Source organism: Arachis stenosperma, chromosome 3 (genome assembly GCF_014773155.1).
Source record: "Arachis stenosperma cultivar V10309 chromosome 3, arast.V10309.gnm1.PFL2, whole genome shotgun sequence".
NCBI lineage: Eukaryota > Viridiplantae > Streptophyta > Magnoliopsida > Fabales > Fabaceae > Arachis > Arachis stenosperma.
The window spans coordinates 95,175,039-95,192,296 of NC_080379.1; the positions used below are offsets into that span (position 1 = coordinate 95,175,039).

At 40.0% G+C, this 17,258-nt stretch overlaps 1 pseudogene; it reads right to left on the reverse strand.

The window, feature by feature from the left end:
- The window catches only part of LOC130966421 (uncharacterized), a 31,256-nt pseudogene extending 19,837 nt beyond the window's left edge, over window positions 1–11,419 (reverse strand).
- Between the last annotated feature and the right edge of the window lie 5,839 nt (window positions 11,420–17,258).

The following is a 17,258-nucleotide window of genomic DNA, read 5'->3' on the forward strand; positions in this document are numbered from 1 at the left end:
GATCATGACGTGTTTCTGGCGTTTAACTCCAGACAGCAGCATGTACTTGGCGTTCAACGCCAAGTTACGTCGTCAATTTCCGAATAAAGTATAGACTATTATATATTTCTGGAAAGCTCTGGATGTCTACTTTCCAACGCCGTTAAGAGCGCTCCATTTGGAGTTCTGTAGCTCCAGAAAATTCATTTTGAGTTCCGAGAGGTCAGATTCCAACAGCATCAGCAGTCCTTTTGTCAGCCTTTTTCAGAGTTTTGCTCAGGTCCCTCAATTTCAGCCAAAAAATTACCTAAAATTACAGAAAAACACACAAACTCATAGTAAAGTCCAGAAATGTGAATTTAACATAAAAACTAATGAAAACATCCCTAAAAGTAGCTTGAATTTACTAAAAACTACCTAAAAACAATGCCAAAAAGCGTATAAATTATCCGCTCATCACAACACCAAACTTAAATTGTTGCTTGTCCCCAAGCAACTGAAAATCAATTAGGATAAAAAGAAGAGAATATACTATAAATTCCAGAATATCAATGAATATTAATTATAATTAGATGAGCGGGACTTGTAACTTTTTGCTTCTGAATAGTTTGGGCATCTCACTTTTTCCTTTGAAGTTCAGAATGATTGGCTTCTCTAGGAACTTAGAATTTTGGATAGTGTTATTGACTTTCCTAGTTAAGCATGTTGATTCTTGAACACAGCTACTAATGAGTCTTGGCCGTGGCCCTAAGCACTTTGTTTTCCAGTATTACCACCGGATACATAAATGCCACAGACACATAACTGGGTGAACCTTTTCAAATTGTGACTCAGCTTTGCTAAAGTCCCCAGTTAGAGGTGTCTAGAGCTCTTAAGCACAGTCTTTTTGCTTTGGATCACGACTTTAACCACTCAGTCTCAAGCTTTTCACTTGGACCTTCATGACACAAGCACATGGTTAGGGACAGCTTGATTTAGCCGCTTAGGCCTGGATTTTATTTCCTTGGGCCCTCCTATCCATTGATGCTGAAAGCCTTGGATCCTTTTTACCCTTGCCTTTTGGTTTTAAGGGCTATTGGCTTTTTCTGCTTGCTTTTTCTTTTTCTTTCTATTTTTTTTTCGCCATATTTTTTTCGCAAGCTTTCTTTTTCATTGCTTTTTCTTGCTTCAAGAATCAATTTCATGATTTTTCAGATCATCAATAACATTTCTCCTTGTTCATCATTCTTTCAAGAGCCAACAATTTTAACATTCATAAACAACAAGATCAAAAATATGCACTGTTCAATCATTCATTCAGAAAACAAAAAGTATTGTCACCACATCAATATAATTAAACTAAATTCAAGGATAAATTCGAAATTCATGTACTTCTTGTTCTTTTGAATTAAAACATTTTTCATTTAAGAGAGGTGAAGGATTAATAGATTTTATTCATAGCTTTAAGACATGGTTACTACATACTAATGATCATGAAGTAGAGACACAAAATATAGATAAACATAACATAGAAACCGAAAAACAGAAAGAAATAAGAACAAGGAATGAATCCACCTTTAGTGGCGTCTTCTTCTTGATGGACCTACAATGTTCTTAAGCTCTTCTATGTCCCTTCCTTGCCTTTGTTGCTCCTCCCTCATTGCTCTTTGATCTTCTCTTATTTCTTGGAGAATGATGGAGTGCTCATGATGTTCCACCCTTAATTGTTCCACATTGTGGCTCAAATCTTCTAAGGAAGTGTTGAGTTGTTCCCAATAGTTGTTGGGAGGAAAGTGCATCCCTTGAGGCATCTCAAGGATTTCTTGATGATGAGCTTCCTCATGCATCTCTTGAGAACCGTGGAGGGTCTCTCTTGCTTGCTCCATCCTCTTCTTGGTGATGGGCTTATCCTCTTCAATGACGATGTCTCCTTCTATGATAACTCCAGCTGAGTAACATAGATGGCAAATAAGGTGAGGAAAAGCTAGCCTTGCCATGGTGGAGGGCTTTTCGGCTATTTTGTAGATTTCATTGGAGATGACCTCATGAACTTCTACTTCCTCTCCAATCATGATGCTATGAATCATGATGGCCCGATCCACAGTAACTTCAGATCGGTTGCTAGTGGGAATGATGGAGCGTTGAATGAACTCCAACCATCCTCTAGCCACAGGCTTGAGGTCCAGTCTTCTTAGTTGGAGTGGCTTGTCTTTGGAGTCTCTTTTCCATTGAGCTCCTTCCATACATATGTCCGTAAGGACTTGGTCCAGCCTTTGATTAAAGTTGACCCTTCTAGTGTAGGGGCGTTCATCTCCTTGCATCATGGGCAAGTGGAATGCCAATTTCACATTCTCCAGACTAAAATCTAAGTATTTCCCCCGAACCATTGTGAGATAATTCTTTGGACTTGGGTTCATACTTTGATCATGGTTCCTAGTGATCCATGCATTGGCATAGAACTCTTGAACCATTAAGATTCTGACTTGTTGCATGGGGTTGGTTAGGACTTCCCAACCTCTTCTTCGGATTTCATGTCGGATCTCCGGATACTCATTTTTCTTGAGCTTGAAAGGGACCTCTGGGATCACCTTCTTCTTTGCCACAACATCATAGAAGTGGTCTTGATGGCTCTTGGAGATGAATCTTTCCATCTCCCATGACTCAGAGGTGGAAGCTTTTGTCTTCCCTTTTCCTTTTCTAGAGGATTCTCCAGCCTTAGGTGCCATTGATGGTAATGGAAAAACAAAAAGCTTATGCTTTTACCACACCAAACTTAAAATATTGCTCGTCCTCGAGCAAGAGAAGAAAGAAGAGAAGAAGAAGAAGAAGAAGAAAATGGAGGAGAGTGAGGGGAGATGGATTCGGCCAAGGTATAGTAGATGGGGTAGTGTTGTGTGAAAATGAAGTAGAAAGGAAGGGTATATATAGGGAGAGGGGAGAGGGTAGGTTCGGCCATTTAGGGTGGGATTGGGTGGGAAAATGTTTTTGAATTTCGAAGGTAGGTGGGATTTATGGGGAAGAGTGGATGGATGTGAGTGGTGAATAAGTGATTGGGAAGAGAGATTGAGGTGATTGGTGAAGGGTTTTTGGGAAGTGTGACATGGGAAAGAGTAAAATAGGATTAGGAGGTAAGGTGGGAATATAGTAGGTGGGGATCCTGTGGGGTCCACAGATCCTGAGGTGATCCTGTGGGGTCCACAGATCCTGAGGTGTCAAGGAATTCCATCCCTACACCAAATAGGCATGTAAAATGCCTTTGCACACCATTCTGGCGTTTAAACGCCGAGTGGTGCACGTTCTGGGCGTTCAACGCCCATGTAAAGCATGTTTCTGGCGTTGAACGCCAGTTTCATGCTTGTTACTGGCGTTCAGCGCCAGCTTTTCTTCTAGGCACATTCCTGGCATTCAAACACCAGAATGTTGCTTGTTTCTGGCGTTCAGCGCCAGATTCATGCTCTGTTCTGGCGTTGAACGCCAGCCAGATGCTCCTTACTGGCGTTGAACGCCAGCCTGTGCTTCCTCCAGGGTGTGATTTTTCTTCTGCTGTTTTTGATTCTGTTTTTGATTTTTATATTTTTTTCGTGACTCCACATGATCATGTACCTAATAAAACACAAAATAACAATAAAATAAAATAAAATAAAAATTAGATAAATAAAATTGGGTTGTCTCCCAACAAGCGCTTCTTTAATGTCAATAGCTTGACAGTGGCTCTCATGGAGCCACAAGGTGATCAGGTCAATGTTGTATAGTCCCAACACCAAACTTAGAGTTTGGATATGGGGGTCTTAACACCAAACTTAGAGTTTGGTTGTGGCCTCCCAACACCAAACTTAGAGTTTGACTGTGGGGGCTCTTCTTGACTCTGAACTGAGAGAAGCTCTTCATGCTTACTCTCTTTTGTCATATAGGGATGGCCATGTGCCTTAAACACAAGGTAGTCCCCATTCAATTGAAGGACTAATTCACCTCTGTTGACATCTATCACAGCTCCTGCTGTGGCTAGGAAAGGTCTTCCAAGGAGGATGCATTCATCCTCTTCCTTCCTAGTGTCTAAGATTATGAAATCAGCAAGGATGTAAAGGCCTTCAACCTTTACTAACACGTCCTCCACTATTCCATAAGCTTGTCTCAATGACTTGTCTGCCAATTGTAATGAGAACAAGGCAGGTTGTACCTCAATGATCCCCAGCTTCTCCATTACAGAGAGTGGCATAAGATTTATCCCTAACCCCAGATCACACAGAGCTTTTGCAAAGGTCATGGTGCCTATGGTACAAGGTATCAAAAACTTGCCAGGATCTTATTTTTTTGAGGTAAAATTTGCTGAATCCAGGTATCCAGTTCACTAATGAGCAAGGGAGGTTCACTTTCCCAAGTCTCATTACCAAACAACTTGGCATTCAGCTTCATGATAGCTCCTAAATATTGAGTAACTTGCTCTCCATTCACATCTTCATCCTCTTTAGAGGAAGAATAGTCTTCAGAGCTCATGAATGGCAGAAGAAGATTTAATGGAATCTCTATAGTCTCCATATGAGCCTCAGATTCCTTTGGATCCTTAATAGGAAACTCCTTCTTGCTTGAGGGACGTCCTAGGAGGTCTTCCTCACTAGGGTCTTCGTCCTTCTCCTCCCTTGTGCATTCGGCCATATTGATTATATCAATGGCCTTGCACTCTCCTTTTGGATTCTCTTCTGTATTACTTGGGAGAATACTGGGAGGAGTTTCAATGACTTTCTTACTCAGCTGGCCCACTTGTGCCTCCAGATTTCTAATGGAGGATCTTGTTTCACTCATGAAACTGAAAGTGGCCTTTGACAGATCAGAGACTAGATTGGCTAAATTAGAAGTGTTTTGTTCAGAATTCTCTATCTGTTGCTGAGAAGATGATGGAAAAGGCTTGTTATTGCTCAGCCTATTGCGTCCACCATTGTTAAAGCCTTGTTGAGGCTTTTGTTGATCCTTCCATGAGAAATTTGGATGATTTCTCCATGATGAGTTATAGGTGTTTCCATAAGGTTCACCCATGTAATTAACCTCTGCCATGGCAGGGTTCTCAGGATCATAAGCTTCTTCAGAAGCTGCCTCCTTAGTACTGTTGGATGCATGTTGCCATCCATTCAGACTTTGGGAGATCATGTTGACTTGCTGAGTCAACACTTTGTTCTAAGCCAATATGGCATTCAGAGCATCAATTTCAAGAACTCTTTTCTTCTGAGGTATCCATTATTCACGGAATTCCTCTCATAAGTGTACATGAATTGGTTGTTTGCAACCATATCAATGAGTTCTTGAGCCTCTTCAGGTGTTTTCTTTAGGTGAATAGATCCACCTGCAGAATGGTCCAATGACATTTTCGAAAATTCAGATAGACCATAATAGAATATATCTAATATGGTCCATTCTGAAAACATGTCAGATGAACATCTTTTGGTCAGCTGCTTGTATCTTTCCCAAGCTTCATAGAGGGATTCACCATCTTTTTGTTTGAAGGTTTGAACATCCACTCTCAGCTTGCTCAGCTTTTGAGGAGGAAAGAATTTATCCAAGAAGGCTGTGACCAGCTTATCCCAGGAGTCCAGGCTATCCTTGGGTTGTGAATCCAACCATAATCTAGCTCTGTCGCTTACAGCAAAAGGGAAAAGCATGAGTCTGTAGACTTCAGGATCAACTCCATTCGTCTTTACAGTCTCACAGATATGCAAGAACTCAGTTAAAAACTGATAAGGATCTTCAGATGGAAGTCCATAAAACTTGCAGTTTTGTTGCATTAATGCAACTAGCTGAGGTTTCAGCTCAAAGTTGTTGGCTCCAATGGCAGGAATGGAGATGCTTCTTCCATCAAATTTGGACGTTGGCTTTGTGAAGTCACCAAGCATTCTCCTTGCATTATTATTGTTTTCGGCTGCCATCTCCTTCTCTTGTTCGAAAATTTCTGAAAGGTTGTTTCTGGATTGTTGTAATTTAGTTTATCTTAGTTTCCTTTTCAGAGTCCTTTCAGGTTCAGGATCAATTTCAACAAGAGTATCTTTTTCCCTGTTCCTGCTCATATGAAAGAGAAGAAAACAAGAAAAGAAGAGGAATCCTCTATGTCACAGTATAGAGATTCCTTTATGTTAGTAGAAAAAGAAAGGGGAGAAGAATGTAGAAGAGTGGGTTCGGATATTTAGATGGAGAGAGGTGAAGAGAAGTGTTAGTAATTAAATAATTAAATAGAACAAGAAAAGAGAGGGAGAATTTCGAAAATAATTTTTAAAAAAAAGGGTTAGTAATTTCGAAAATTAGAGATAAGATGTAATTAAAATTAAAACATGAAACAATTAGTTAATTAAAAAGAATTTTTGAAAAAAGGGTGAGATATTTTCGAAAATTAGAGAGGAAAGAATAGTTAGGTGGTTTTGAAAAAGATAAGAAACAAACAAAAAGTTAATTAGTTAGTTGAAAAAGATTTTAAATCAAATTTGAAAAGATACGAAGATAAGAAGTTAGATAAGATATTTTGAAAAAGATAAAGTTTTTGAAAAAGATAAGATAAAGGATAAAAAGATTTAATTCAAAAATTTGAAATTATTTACTTCACTAACAAGAAACTACAAGATAAGATTCTAGAACTTAAAGATTGAACCTTTCTTAACAAGAAAGTAACAAACTTCAAATTTTTGAATCAATCACATTAATTATTAGTGAATTTTCGAAAATATGATATAAAGATAAGAAAAAGATTTTGAAAAGATAAGATTTTTAAAATTGAAAATTTGACTTGACTTGTAAGAAACAACTAATTTTAAAAATTTTTGATCAAGTCAACCCAAAATTTCGAAAATTTGGAGAGAAATAAGGAAAAGATATTTTTTATTTTTGAATTTTTAAAGATGAGAGAGAAAAACACAAATATGACCCAAAACATAAAAATTTTGGATCAAAACACATGATGCATGCAAGAACACTATGAATGTCAAGATGAACACCAAGAACACTTTGAAGATCATGATGAACATCAAGAACATATTTTTGAAAAATTTTTAATGCAAAGAAAACATGCAAGACACCAAACTTAGAAATCTTTAATGCATGGACTCTAACAAATGAAAAATGCATATGAAAAACAACAAACAACACAAAACAAGAAAACATCAAGATCAAACAAGAAGACTTACCAAGAACAACTTGAAGATCATGAAGAACACTATGAATGCATGGAATTTTCGAAAAATGCAAGAAAAAATTTTTTAAAGCATGCAATTGACACCAAACTTAAAAATTGACTCAAGACTCAAACAAGAAACTCAAAATATTTTTAGTTTTTATGATTTTATGATTTTTTTGGATTTTTATTAATTTTTTCGAAAATATTTTTGGAAAAAACGAAAAAGAAAAGAAAAATTTTGAAAAGGTTTTTGAAAAGAAAATTACCTAATCTGAGCAACAAGATGAACCGTCAGTTGTCCATACTCGAACAATCTCCGGCAACGGCGCCAAAAACTTGGTGGACGAAATTGTGATTCCTTTGTTATTGTATTTTGTAAAATTCATTGCTTTTTCAACTATGTGTGGACACAACTCCGTTCAACTTAACCAGCAAGTGTACTGGGTCATCCAAGTAATACCTTACGTGAGTAAGGGTCGATCCCACAGAGATTGTTGGTATGAAGCAAGCTTTGGTCACCTTGTAAATATCAGTTAGGCAGATTAAATGGTTATGAGTTTAGAAAATTAATAATAAATAGAAAAATAAAAAGGGATAGAAATACTTATGTAAATCAATAGTGGGAATTTCAGATAGGCGTGTGGAGATGCTAGAATCCTTTCGAATCTCTACTTTCTTATTGCTTTCATCCAATTCTTCTTACTCCTTTCCATGGCAAGCTGTATGTAGGGCATCACCATCATCAATGGCTACTTTTAATCCTCTCGGGAAAATGGTCCTATGCGCTGTCACTGCACGGCTAATCGTCTGGAGGCATCACCCTTGTTGATAGCTACATCCCATCCTCTCAGTGAAAATGGTCCAAATGCTCTGTCACAGCACGGCTAATCATCTGTCGGTTCTCAATCAGGTTGGAGTAGAATCCCTTGATTCTTTTGCGTTTGTCATCACGCCCAGCCTTCAGGAGTTTGAAGCTCGACACAGTCATTCAATACCGGAATCCTACTCGGAATACCATAGACAAGGTTAGACTTTCCGGATTCCCAGGATCCTACTCGGAATACCACAGACAAGGTTAGACTTTTCGGATCCCCATGAATGCCGCCATCTATCTAGCTTATACCACGAAGATTCTGTTGGAGAATCTAAGAGATATGCGCCCGGCCTAGAGTAGAACGGAAGTGGTTGTCAATCACGCGCGTTCATAGGTGAGAATGATGATGAGTGTCACGGATCATCACATTCATCAAAGTGTTGTGCAACGTATATCTTGGAATAAGAATAAAAGAGAATTGAATAGAAAGTAATAGTAATTGTATTGAAACTTGAGGTACAGCAGAGCTCCACACCCTTAATCTATGGTGTGCAGAAACTCCACCGTTGAAAATACATAAGTGAAAGGTTCAGGCATGGCCGAATGGCCAGCCTCCTAAAACGTGCTCAATGGCCTCCTAAGATGAAGAATAAAACAAAACTGAGACCAAAGATGAAACGTGGTCAAAAGACGTCTAATACAATAGTTAAATGTCCTATATATACTAGACTAGCTACTAGGGTTTACATGAGTAAGTAATTGATGCATAAATCCACTTCCGGGGCCGACTTGGTGTATGCTTGGGCTGAGCTTGATCTATCCACGAGCTGAGGCTTTTCTTGGAGTTGAACGCCAAGTTATAACGTGTTTTGGGCGTTCAACTCCGGATCATGACGTGTTTCTGGCGTTTAACTCCAGACAGCAGCATGTACTTGGCGTTCAACGCCAAGTTACGTCGTCAATTTCCGAATAAAGTATGGACTATTATATATTGCTGGAAAGCTCTGGATGTCTACTTTCCAAATCTGTTGAGAGCGCGCCATTTGGAGTTCTGTAGCTCTAGAAAATCCATTTTGAGTACAGGGAGGTCAGATTCCAACAGCATCAGCAGTCCTTTTGTCAGCCTTTTTCAGAGTTTTGCTCAGGTCCCTCAATTTCAGCCAGAAATTACCTGAAATTACAGAAAAACCATCAAACTCATAGTAGAGTCCAGAAATGTGAATTTAACATAAAAACTAATGAAAACATCCCTAAAAGTAACTTGAATTTACTAAAAACTATCTAAAAACAATGCCAAAAAGGGTATAAATTATCCGCTCATCACCTACATTGCATTCTTCTTTTACCTTACAAAAATACAAAATTTTACTAAATTAACTAAGAAAAAAGAAAAAGAAAAAAAAGGAAAAAGGAGACTAAACTTAAAAAGAGAAAAGAGAGAATAAACACTTAACCATCCATACAACTTTACCTTCCATTTTTAAGAATTCCACTGATAAACCTATATTTTATGATATATTTTATGCTTAATCTGAGTGATTTATTCAATCCTTCACCCACTTATGCATGTTAATTGTATGGTTTTAATTCTCCTTCCTTAGTATGTGATGTATGTGAAAAACATGTTTCCTATGCTTTTAAATTAATTATTTTAATCACCTTTAATTCCATTCGATGCCGTGATTAGTGTGTTGAGTAGTTTCAGATCTTCTAAGGCAGGAATGACGTAAAGGATGGAAAAAGAAGCATACAAAAATGGAAGGAAAGTACAAAATGGAGTTTTTGAAGGAACTGGCATCCACGCGATCGCATGGACGACGCGATCGCGTGCCAGAAGCGAAGAGGCAACGACGCGGCCGCATGACTGACGCAACCGCGCGACTTGAGCAAATCGCATACGACGCGGACGCGTGACCGACGCGATCGCGTGACAAGGAGAACTCCGAATGACGCGACCGCGTGATCCACGTGGATGCGTGACAGAGGCCACGCACCAGAAATTGCAGAAAACGCTCATAGCGGATTCTGAAGCCTTTTTGGCCCAAATCCAAGTCCAGAAGTCGTAGACCAGAGGTTATAAAGTGGAGGAATGCATCCATTGAGGGAGACTCCGAATTTTCTGTTATCTTCGATGATCTAGATCTAGTTTTGAGAGAGGTTCTCTCCTCTCTCCCTTAGGATTAGGATTTAGGACTTCTCTTAGTTTAGGAGTGACTCTCAATCATAGGTTCTTTGTTTTTAATTATTTTCCCAATTTAATTTATGAACTCTTTTATGTTATGATTTTCTTTGAATTAATATTATTTGAGGTATTTCAGTTATTATTGCTTTCTTTTATTTACATGATTCTTGCTTCCCATCTGAAAGCATTTTTATTCCAGCAGCTTCAATTTCCTTTCCTTTTGGCCTTAGTTAAATAATTGGTAACTCTAGAGTTATCATACTCATTATTGATTAAAAATTAGATTTCTTCATTTCATTAATTCATATTCCAATAACTCTAGCCTTTCCCAAGGAAAGACTAGGACTTGAGGATTCGAATTAATTCATCCATTTAACTTACCTTCATAGTTAGAGGTTAACAAGGTGGGAGAAGAATCCAATTCTCTTCATAATTGATAAGGATAACTAGGATAGGACCTCCAGTCTTTACACCTTGCCAAGAGTTTATTTTACTGTCAATTTATTTTACTTGTTATTTAAATATGCTTGTGCCCATTGCCCAAATTCTAAAAACCCCAATTTTACCTTTTTCATAGCCAATAATAAGAACACACCTCCCTGCAATTCCTTGAGAAGATGACCCGAGGTTTAAATACTCGGTTATCAATTTTAAAAAGGGATTTGTTACTTGTGACAACTAAAACGTTTGTACCAGGGGATTTCTGTCGGTTTAGAGACTATATCTACAACGCGACTGTTTTTATGAAATTCTTTACTGGCGAAAATCCTAACGTCAAAATGGCGCCGTTGCCAGGGAATTGCAAACGTGTGCCTTATTATTGGTTATTGTAAATATTTTTCAAAAAAAATAAAAATAAAAAATATTTTTTTCTTTTATGTGTTTATTTGTTTTCTCTTTTTCCCCTTATTTCTGATAGCTATTATGAATTCTCACCCCTCTCGCTTTGAGTTTAGTTCTAACTTTGTTGAAGGAAATAGAAACTACAGCAAGAATATGCATCAAGGTCAGACCAATCAAGGATGGATGGAGTCAAGAGGATCTAATCAACCCTTTAGGCAACAACACCCTCTGAGATATCATGGACAACGACCATTCTATAATGCATACCCAGCTGAAAGATATGGTGGACAACCTTGTAACTACCAACAAGCCCCACCCCGTGCCTATAGACCACCCTCTCAACATGACCTCGAACCACCACACTCACAAGCTTCTTTTTGCCATTCGCCACCATACGATCCTTATTCGCCCCAATACCAATCCAATTACTCCCAAGAACCACCACTCCCCCATACGCATTACCCATATCCATCAAAGTCAAAATCACAGGTTAGCCTCGAAGAATCAATGAAGCAATGTACTGCAATCCTTCATCAACTGGAGTAAGCAATGGTGGAGAAGTTAAAGCAATTATCTTCCGGACGTTCAGCCCCTCAACAGACTCCTATGGCCTTATGTGGAGAATCTAATGAAGAACGTGTTGTGAAGAAGACACAAGAAACTCCAGTGAACAGCATAGAGCATAACTTCACACCAGAACAAGTAGAGAAAGCTGTCATTGCAGAAGAAGAAGAATCGGTTGTTGTGGAGAACTCCGTCAACGATGTTATAATTGACGCTGAGGAGGATTTTGCACCGCCTCCACTGTAAATATCTTATGAAGAACTAAACGGAATAACCCAGGACACATGTTTCCTTGATGATGATGATCACGAGACCTATTCTCTTAGCAGCAAACTTGCATCCACAAGTGATTTCTTTGAGACGGAAGAATCTTCCCCGAGTGAATATGAAGATGATGCTAAGGTAGATCTTTCTCAACCTCCAATATACGACTTGAGCGATGATGAGGGAGAAATTGAAGACTCTGATCAAGAGATGGTTGAAGTGGAAGAATTCACAGAAGATTATAAGGGAGTAAAACTTACAGAACCACTGGAAACACCTATCCCAAGGCCGTTACCGCCCACCACAAACTACAAGTGGGTAAAATCCTTATCTTTTATCTTCAATATTCCACTTGAATATGGTTTGCTTGAAACAGATGGCCAGCTTAGAGCTCTATGCGGCTTTAAGAGTAAAAGGGAAATGGCTCATAGTCAGAGCCGGTGCACAAGGTTCAATAAGGTTCCACGCTTCAACTCGAAGTGCAAGGATTGGTATCATGCTCAATTGAGTGGATCACGGAGAATGTTTGGTCACCATGGTGAGGATCTAATTTCCAAACCGCCCAGATGGAAAAGTATAGATCACAATGAAAGCGGATTTGGAACCAAAGTTTGGGATCCTAGAAAATATTCTGATATTCATCACCCCGGGAGCCTGAAAGTCTGTTTGAAGCTGCTCAGAAGCTTCACATGCCTAGTTTGGGACCCTGGAGGCCATTGGCATTCCAAGCATTGGTAGAGATTTCTGGATGAATTTAAACACAAGCCGCCATAACAGGAAGCTCAACCAACGTCCAACTTAAGGACTTTAACCAAAAGTGCTAGGTGGGAGACAACCCACCATGGCATGATCGTTCCTTTTTCATTTCTTTAGTTTTAGTTGTTTTCAAGTTTTATTTTATTTTTCATTGAACCTGGAATTACTCATAACATTCATATCACTTTGCATTTTGCATACTACATAATTACATATCTGCAAAAAAAAAAAGTGGGGTGCGACGCAACCGCATCAATCATGCGATCGCGTCAATTGCGATAAAACACCCCCCACGCGTCCGCGTCCCTCACGCGGTCGCGTGCCCTGGAGATCGGCGTATAACCCCAACGTCCAGAAAGTTAGGCTGGAATCGTGCTGCCCTTGTGCTTTTCACGCAAAAGACCCACGCGATCGCGTCCCTGACGCGATCGCGTCACATGTGCATAACCAATTTCACGCGACCGCGTCGCATGGACTGCACAACACCCTAAATGGAGACAGAGAGTTGCGCTGAAACGACGTTGGAATCGTGCGTCTAGCACAAATTCCAGCGACGCGATCGCGTGACCTACGCGATCGCGTCCACCCTCTCCTGCCTCTCCCATGCGATCGCGCGATCCACGCGATTGCACCCACCCATTTTTCACCCCTACCACGCGACCGCGTGCCCCACGCGGCCGCGTGGATTTCAAAATATAACCCCCCAGGTCACGCGAAAACCTATCTCGCGCAGCCCCCTACCTTCTTCCCCCTCTCTCTTCCTTCTACCCTCTCAACCACCACTCAGCCACCCTTGCCGCCGCCTCCACCGCCGCCGCCGTCCGACCCTAGCCGCCCCCAACCGCACCCAAACCCCCTTCTTTCTTCCTCTTTCTTCTTCCTCTCTCCTCCTCCGCCACAGCCCCCCTCCGCACCATCATACACCACTGCCACCGTCAACCACAACCCCCCTTCAACCAGCATCACCATCCCCATCCCTCCCTTTCCCCCCCTGACCGAACTGCCCCTCTGCGCTGCCGTGCCCTCCACCACACCGGACGCCGCCACCGCCACCACCCAGCCGTTTTCTACCCGTTCTACTTCTTTCGCCCTCCCATGTTTCGCAACACGTAGTCCCTTTTATCCGTTCATAGTTTTTCTTAATTTTTTCCGTTTGATGTTCATGTTTAGGCTAGTTAGATATGCATGTTGTAGTGGATTTTAGGTTGTTAGGTAGCCTAGGATTTGGTTAGTGGTTTAGGTCTGTTTACTTGCACTGTTCATGTTTCTATTTTATCAAATCTGCAATTCTGCTATTGCTGTGCCCTTGTTCATATGCTGTGATTTCCTGCATTTGCTGCTTATTACTCTGAATTTTCATGTTTATATTCATTATCTGTAACTGCAGCCTCATTTTTAATTCATATGCACTGCCTTGATTGCTGTTTATTTTCCAGGATAATCCATATTTAGCCGGAATGCTGCCCAAATTTCTATAAAATATTTTCATTCATGTTTTGGTTTGGCATTTTGAACTCTGTTTTACTCTGCTTTACCCGAACCATTTCATGAATGCCAGGGCATGCTTTATTATCCTCTTTGATTTCCTGGTTTATAAACTGCATCTGTGATGCTCTGATTCCAATTCTTCTTTATATCTCTTTGAATCAGCATCCAATTATTTTCCTTGTTTGGTTATGAGTTACTTCTATTCCTACCTGTGAATCCTTGTTACATGGACTATTTTCTTTATGTCACTTACTTTACCCATATTTTACTGACTCACTAATTTTAATTTACTAACTTCTTTTTCAAATTCTAACCATACTAACTTTTTCTACCCTCTTTTCTGACTTTTCACTTTCCTCTAACTTTTTAACCATGGCATAATGACAATTTTTCTATTTAACTTAAATTCTAATACATTTTGGATTGTAAATTATTCCTTTCAAACTTTTAAACAGCTATACAATCCTTAATGCACATTTACCTAACTCATTTACCTCATTCTCATTCTCCTTTGTCGCTTTGAATTTTCTTTGTATAATTGCCTATTTGTTTTCCTATTTTTAGATTTCCTGGTTTTCTATTTTTCAGGATGTCTACCTCACAGAGAAAAGAAAAAGGCAAGGCTACTGGCAAGCGCAAAAGAGGAGACCCCTCCCAGTCCATCATAGATCTTATGCATGATTCTTCATGGCAGGAGAAGAACTTCACCCAGCAGGAAAGAGCTGACCAGCTACTCCCTGCCATTGATCCGATAAAATTTGCAAACCGGTACTGTGAGCTGAAGTACCCGGTCTTTGCAACCTCCAGGAACCTATACCTGGAGAGGACTCTGAAAATCCCAGGAGAACTCCAGCAATACACCACTGAGCAAATCAAACAAAGAGGCTGGTTCTTTCTGGAAAGAGTACTGATAGAGGTCAATGCATCTTGGGTTAGGAAATTCTACTGCAACTACTATCTCACTACCCTAGATGCAGTACACCTACAAGGCAAGCAGATTCTGGTCACTGAAGAGGCCATAGAGGACGTCCTACAACTCCCACCTAAGTCCGATCAGCCTGATGGTTACAAAAAGGCTGAGGCGGACATGCGTTTCTTGAGGTTTGATTGGGATGCTGTCAAGGCAAGGATAACCCTGGACCTGACTGTTCCTTGGGAGATGGGTCAGGACACCACCCTGCCCAAGGGTATCAAGAGGGCGTACTTAAATAATGAGGCTCGGTTATGGCATCAGATCCTGAGTAATTATATGATGCCGAGTACTCATGAGACAGAGATTCCAGCTGCTATGATCACCCTCCTCTGGTGTGTGATGGAGGGTAAGGACCTGTACTTGCCACGCTTTATCCGGCATTATATGGCCAGGGTCCACGTCCGAGGCACTCTCCCCTTTCCTTATCTGGTTACACAGCTAGGCCGTCGAGCTGACGTGCCATGGGCGGATGCCGATGAGAGACCACCGGCTACGGACTGCAGGAAGATCATTCCTCACAGTAGGAACTTCCTGGCTTTGGGCTATAGACCACCACCTTTCACTGCTACTGATGAGACAGCCCCACCGTCCACCGGACCCTCTTCATCCACAGCTGCCCCTACTACCACCACTGCACCTCCACCTACCTCAGAGCCCGTCTACCGCCTCGTGCACCGCTTATTTCGTCAGCTTGATCAGATGGAGCGCCGTAACCGGCGCCGGTATGAACATCTAAAGCTGATGATCCGACAGGGCAGTGACATCCCCTCCGAGCCTGACTCACCATCAGAGCCATCAGAGGAGGAGGCGGATGAGCACCAGGTGGAGACCCATCCACAGGCAGGCACAGAGCAGGCTGCTCCCCAAGCAGAGGTTCCACCTCAGATTGAGGCCGCAGATCCTGAGATCCCGATCCAGTCAATACCTCCTCTACAGCAGCCAGATCCTCAGCCCACCACCACGGAGCCTCCAGCTACCATCCCTACCAGTGATGACACCCCTTCACACCCAGCTTGACTGAGCATCAGGGACGATGCTTTATTTTAAGTGTGGGGAGGTCGCCATCTCTGGCGTTTTATTTTGGTGAACCACTACATCTCTTTTTCTTTTATTCTGGATATTTTTCTGTATTTTTCTTTTTATTGTTATTTTCTGAGTACTTATACATTGCTACTTTGATGTATTTCTACTCTATTTCTGTATTTTGCATTTTTAGTTCATATTTTAGCTATTTAGTTTATTTTAGTTATTTAGTTTAGTTTGCAATTCTAACTTATTAGTGGATTAATTAGTATAGTTTACCCTTTTTAGCATAAGATAGCATAGTCTAAATTGAAAAATATAAAAAGGAAGTAAGCTAGGAAATTGAACATAACAGATTTAAATCCATAAACCTTGTATATAGAGCATCACATCATATAGTTAAGTTGATAACATTTCATCAATGAGGAACATTAAAACTTTAAAGGCTACCCTAAATATTTTTTTATGAGAATAATGGGAATTTTTAACTAAACCTGCATAACATATATGAATGATATATGATGCTTGAGTTTAAGAACATACAGCCTGTGAGTTTTGAGTTTAATTGTATGGTTACATTTAAACCATAATATTTTATTCCTGTGTGTTCCACTCTTCTTTTCTATTCTGGTGTTCTTTGCTTTGTTTTAATCTATATGTCCAGTATAGAATATAGATACATACCAAGAGAGTGATTGAGGCCTTGTTTGATTTTTAACTCACTATCCCAAATAAAGCCTACCTTTTATGCCATCCTTGTTAGCCCCTTTGAACCTTTTGATTCCCTTTTATTCTATTTAGCCACACCACTAGCCTTAAGCAGGAAAACAAAATAAAATCCCAAGTTGAATCCTTGGTTAGCTTAAGATAGAAAATTGTGAATAGATTAAAGTGTGGGAAACCTATTGGGAACATGGATGATAGAAACAAAGGTAGGAAAAGTTGAAAGAAATAAAATAACTCAAAAACTTTGGAAAGCATGCTCATGAAAAATCAAAATTAATTACAATGTGCATTAAAAAAAAATCTTTTGCAAAATAAAAGCAATGCACATGGGATAAAAATAAAAAAAAGTTGAAGCATGAGCATGTAACAACAAGTGGGAAAATATGGGAAAATAGGTAAAGAAATTTTGTTTTACTAAATATGTATGTTAGGTGAGATCTTAGTCTAATTAAGGATTCACTTATTAGCTCACTTAGCCTTATACATATACCCTTACCTTTACCTTGGCCCTATTACA